This window comes from Balaenoptera musculus, chromosome 7 (assembly GCF_009873245.2).
Source record: "Balaenoptera musculus isolate JJ_BM4_2016_0621 chromosome 7, mBalMus1.pri.v3, whole genome shotgun sequence".
In the NCBI taxonomy this organism is placed as follows: Eukaryota; Metazoa; Chordata; class Mammalia; order Artiodactyla; family Balaenopteridae; genus Balaenoptera; species Balaenoptera musculus.
The window spans coordinates 63,181,428-63,187,427 of record NC_045791.1 but is presented as its reverse complement, the minus strand read 5'-3'; positions in this window follow the sequence as shown (position 1 = coordinate 63,187,427).

Sequence of the window (6,000 nt, the reverse complement as noted above, 5' to 3'; positions counted from 1 at the left end):
TATTGCCCGAAAGAAGAGAAAGTAGTCAGAGCAAAGGCAGAAATATTAGAAGCAGCCTAATGTAATAGTAGCTAATAAGTGCCAGGAACTGGTCTAAGCACACATGTAATTCAGTCCTCCAAGTAATCTTATATGACAGGGACTATTAATATATCCATGTCACAGTTGAGGAAACCAAGGTAAATATATGATAGAGCTGAGATTCACACCTGAGCAGCCTGGCTCCAGAGACTGTGATGTTAATCATTATGTCACCCTGTGAGCCACCAAAATCTTTAGAGTAAATTGAAGAGCAAAAAAGAAAACTGGAGAATCAAGCAGGGGCCAAGATTACAGTGGGTTTTATGCCATGATGAAGACATAGACTACCTTTTAGGTAATCAGGAAGCTACTTAAAGCTTTTAAGTAAGGGACTGAGATTTTATTTTAGATCATTCTGGTAGCTATTGGAGAGTGAATACAAAGGGACCATGACTGGAGAAAGGGAGAACAGTTAGGAGAATGTTAGAGAAAGAGTAAATTTGGCAAGAAATGGTGATTAGTTGGTTGTGGGAGATAAAAGAGAGAAAGGATCTAGGGTTAACTTCTGGTTTAGGTGGCTGAGTACCACTCACGGAATGAAGATCTGTTTAGGGAGAAGATAAAGGATTCTGATTTGGATATATCTATTTCAAGTTCCCTAGATTATGTCCAAATAAAGGTACACAGCAGGGTCATACTGCTCACTGCATGACAGGCCAATAAATCAAGAGACCAGTTTTGGGGGCAAGGAAGAGCAACTTTATTCAGAAAGCCAGCAGACCAAGAACATGGCAGACTTGTGTCCCAAAAAACCATCTTGCCTGAGTTAGAATTCAGCCTTCTTTTATACTAAAAGGGGAGGGAGTAAAGTCAAACATTTCCCGGTTCTGGTCAATCTCCAGAGGGGATGTGTTAATTTCTTCCTTGCAGTCATTCACAGGTGGGCCTGGTCAGGATGTTTCCTGTGAGCTATACAAAGGTATTTTACCTTAATGCTGGTTACCTGGGAGGCAGGGTTCCCAGAGATGGGCATTATGTGTAATTTAAGCTTATAGGCAACATCCCTTTAGTGATTAATTTGTAATAGAATACAAAGGTTCTTCCCTATTACATAACCATCAGGGAAATGCAAATCAAAACCACAATGAGATAACACCTCACACCTGTTAGAATGACTATTGTTATAAAGATAAGAGATAACAAATGCTGGAGTAGACATGGAGAAAAGGAACCCTTGTGCACTGTTCGTGGGAATCTAGATTGGTATAGCCACTATGGAAACCAGTACAGAGGTTCCTCAAAAAGCTAAAAATAGAACTACCATGTGATCCAGCAATTCTGCTTCTGGGTGTTTATCAGAAGATGAAAACACTAATTAGAAATGACATATGCATCAATATGTTCACTGCAACATTATTTACAATAGCTAAGATATGGAAAGAGCCTAAATGTCCATTGAAGGATGAATAGATAAGAAAAATATGTATATATAGTGGAATATTATTCAGCCATAAAAAAGAATGAAATATTGCCATTTGAGACAACATGAATGGTCTTTGAGGGCATTATGCTAAGAGTAATAAGTTGGCAGAGAAAGACAAATACTGTATGAACTCACTTATATGTGCATTCTAAAAAAACCCCCAAAACAAAAAACCAAGTTCATAGATACAGAGAACAGATTGGTGGTTGCCTGAGGCTGGGGGTAGGAGGGTTGGTGAAATGCGGGAAGGAGTCAAAAGGTGCAAACCTCCAGTTATAAAATAAATAAGTCCTGAAGATGTAATGTACAGCAGGGTGACTATAGTGAATAATACTGTATTGGGTATTTGATTTCTAAAAGAGTAGATCTTAAAAGTTCTTATCACAAGAATAAAATTCTGTAAAATTCTTATTGTGGTGATCATTTCACAATATATAGAAATATCAAATCCTTATGTTGTACACCTGAAACTAATATAATGCTGCCCGTGAATTCTACCTTAATTTAAAAAAAAAAGAAGAATGTAAGCTCCATGAAGACAGGAATTTTTGTTTGTTTTAGTTACTGTTGTATCCCCAGTTCTTCCTGGCATATGGTAGGTACTAAATACATTTTTTTTGAATAAAACAAATTAATTTGAGAAGTGATCTGAAAAAGAAGAGCTCATCAAGGAGTCAAAAATGAGATGATTAGATATATTCAAAAACAACTAAACATGAAGGAAGTTAATGAGAATGATTCAGGTAAGATACTGACTAAAACTTGTTAATTGGGTCTGGCAGTTAGGCTATAGCCATCACAGAAAGCACAATTTTAGTGGGTGGTAAGGGTGGAAGCCAGATTGCAGTGGACTGGAGATTGGATGGGAGCTGAGGAAATGGAAATTGTAAGTCAACAGGAATCTACTGAAAGTTTGGACGAAGAGAGAGGCAGGTAAACTTATTGCAATTCAAGCAGGATGTGGATTCAAGAGAGGAAATGCTTTAGGCTTGAAAAGACTTGAACAAGTTTAAAAGCTGGTTAGGAGCCAAAAAGGAGAGGGAGGCTGCAGATATAGGAGAGAGTCAAGGGCCCAAGTGAATGGATTGATCATAAACAGTTCATTTATTCATTAACATTGTTTATTGTCCTCTGGGCTAGGTCCTTGGGGTAAAGTGGTGAGCAAATTTATAACTCTGCCCCAAAGAAGTAGGATAATGGAGGACACATTAATCTTTTATTCAAGCAAATCTATAATTATGAAGGGAAAATATATAGTGCTGTGAGAGTAAATAACGGAGAACTGACCTTTGGGGAGCAAAGTGTTTGAAAAGGTATTACCAAAATAAATGAAATAAAATAAAAAAGAAATTTAATGTATATGGGCAAGGAATTAGAGAATGTTTTAGACAGAGGGAAGAGCAAGTGCGTGGTCTTTGTACTTCGAAAGTCCATGGGTTGATTGAGGATCAAAAAGAACAGAATGCAGTGAGCCTAAAGGAGAGAGTCAGCAGGATGACCCTGGTAAAGTACACAGGGTCAAGATCATGCAAAGTCTTATAGTTCATTTTAGAGATTCTCATCTTTTTTCCTAGAGCAATAAAAAGTCACAGCCAGTTTTAGACAGTGGAATATCATCATCATCATCATTGTTATTGTTATGATTTTACTTTTAAAAATTTGGGAACAATCTCAATGTTACAAAAAAATTCAAAGTTTCTTTGTTTTCCTCAACCATATGAGAGTAAGTTGCTGACATGTTTTCCCATTATTTCCCAAAACCGTGGTGTGTATTTTTTACAAACAAAGACATTCTCCTATATACCCACAACACAATCATCAGAGAATTAACACTGATACATTATTACCATCTAATCTACTATCTAATCCTCATATCCCTTGTAGGCTTTGCAATTTGTCCCAATTATGTCCTTGTAGGATCCAGCGCAGAATGACGTGTTTCATTTAGTTGTCATAACTCCTTAGCTCCTTCAGTTAGAAACAGTTCTTCAGTTTTTCCTTGACTTTCAATATCTTGATACTTGTAAAGAGTACAGGCCAGTTATTTTATAGATGTCTCCCTTTTTTGGTTTGTCTGATGTTTCCTCATGATCAGATTTAGGTTATGCATCTTTGTCGGGAATCTAATAGAAGTGACGTTATGCTGTTTTCATTGCATGTTACGATGTGGTCCCAAATCTTGATTTGTCCCATTATTGGTAGTGTTCAATTGGATCGTTTGATTAAAGAGGTGTCTGTGAGGCCTTTCCACTGTAAAGTTACATTTTTTCTCTTTGTAATTAAGAAGTGCTTTGTGGGGAGAAACTTCAAAACCCTATGAATATCCTGTTGCTCCTCAAACTTTCAATTTATTTGTTAATTTATGTTATTATGGATTCATGGATTCCTATTTTGTTTAAAGGGTTAAAATCCATTATTATCATTTATTTAGATGCCCAAGTTGTTCTAGATTTGACTATTTGGAATTCTTCCAAGCTGACTTTCATGTTTCTTTGACAATCCCCATCATTTTTTGAATATGTTTCTTTTAGAGCACAGTAAGACATTCTACACTCATCCAGCACTTTTCCTGCCTCAGCCCTGATACCAGCCATTTCTATAAGAAGTCCTGATTCTTTCAGAGAATGGTATTTAGATAGCAAGATCTTGGTGCTAACCATGCTCCATGCTTCTGGGATGCTGTTACTCCCAGTTCTTACCAGTAGACAGAGGTTGGGAATACATATATGTATAGATACACACACACACACACACACACACTTACACACATACACATGTTCACATTTACATATATATAAAACTATGAGGTCCCACCAGTACCTCCAATTCCAGTATGATGCCATTTCATTTTGTTCATTCTATTTTCCTCCTTTCCCTGAAAATGAGAAACCTGATTCCCATTATCCTTGATACATATGTACTTAATGTTCAATTCCCCCTATGTAACCAATCTCCCATTGCTGATGCTAGCCCCTCTCCCGTGCAGTTACCCTCTTCATCCCACTTGGTTTCTCACACTTTATACTGGGTCGCTCTCCTGAGCAAGTGCTCCATTCACTTCATGCAGGTGCCAACCTATGCCAGGCTGCACTCCCACAGGGACACCCAGAAATGGTTCCAATATGCACTCACTTGCTCCCTCATCTCTTTTCCTTCACCCAGTATGGACACTCTCCCCAACTTGGTTGGGCTCTAACTCGTGCCAAACCCACCTAATGGCTTTTGGTCTGAAATATTCAGGATGGGGAAGGGCCAGGATTATTTTTTAATAATCATTTTAGCTATAGTTTGAAGAATTTATAGTAAGAGGGCAATAGTAAATATAGGAAAACTGGCTAGGAGACTATTGCAATGGCCTAGGTGTTAGGGGATAATGTCTTGAACTAGGGTGGAGTTAGTTCAGATGTAGAAAAATGAACAGATTCAAGAAAAAAGTGGGAGGTAATATACATAGGATTTGGTGATGAATTGGTCATGGTGGGGAAGAGAAAGATATCTGAAGACAGATCTCTACTTCAGATAATTAATGTCCACTTGCTTCAGAGAAACTGAAGCCTTGCCAGCTTCAGTACAATAAATCAAAACTTGATAAAATAGCTCCATCATATATGCATGAGATATGTTATAACGAGGGGACTGTTTTGTTTCATTTTTAGTTCCATCTGGGGAATTGCTATTTATCTTTTAAGATCCAGTTCACGTTTCTTCTAAAAATTATTTTTCTGTGAGCCATTCAAGCATGTTTGATCACTCCATCCTTTATTATTCCATTTATCACACCATATTGTAATTACATTTCATTGGTTGGTCTAATGAATTCTTTGAGATCAGGAATCAGATATTATTTACTTTTTTTCTCACTGCCTAGCTAGAACAGTGCTTGGCACTTATTCAATACATGCATTACAATGGAATGAAGAATCAATATTTATTATGTGCAAAGAGGAAAGAATAGTCCTTTGTCTCTAAAGTCATTAATGTCTGTCCTGGGAGGAGAGGCATGAAGAACACACATTCACATGTAGAAAAATAGTAAATGTTGAATGAGTGATATAAACAATGTATTCCAGAGGGACTCAGTTTTGGGCTCAAGTGTACAGAGTAGAATGAGAGGACAGTATAGGTGTTTCTAAATTTAAAAAAATTCTTTAATAAATTTGGAATTTTAGAACCAGGTAGAATCTTTGAGGTTGTAAAGTTTACTTCTTAAATTCATAGGGGAGGAAATGGAGGCCCAGGAATGTTGATGAGTGACTTGCCTAAAGACTCAAATGAGTCAAAATACTCATTACTCAAACGTAAATGAATGAAATGGGACTACTACCTGTGTTTTTTGATTTCTCAGCCAGTATGAAATGATAATCATAATCATAATAACTGAAACTTAATATACATTATATGTCCCAGGCACTATATCAAGCACTTTACTTATATTAACACATTCAATTGTCATAACAACTCTATGAGGTAAGTGCAATCATTATGTCAGTTTTACA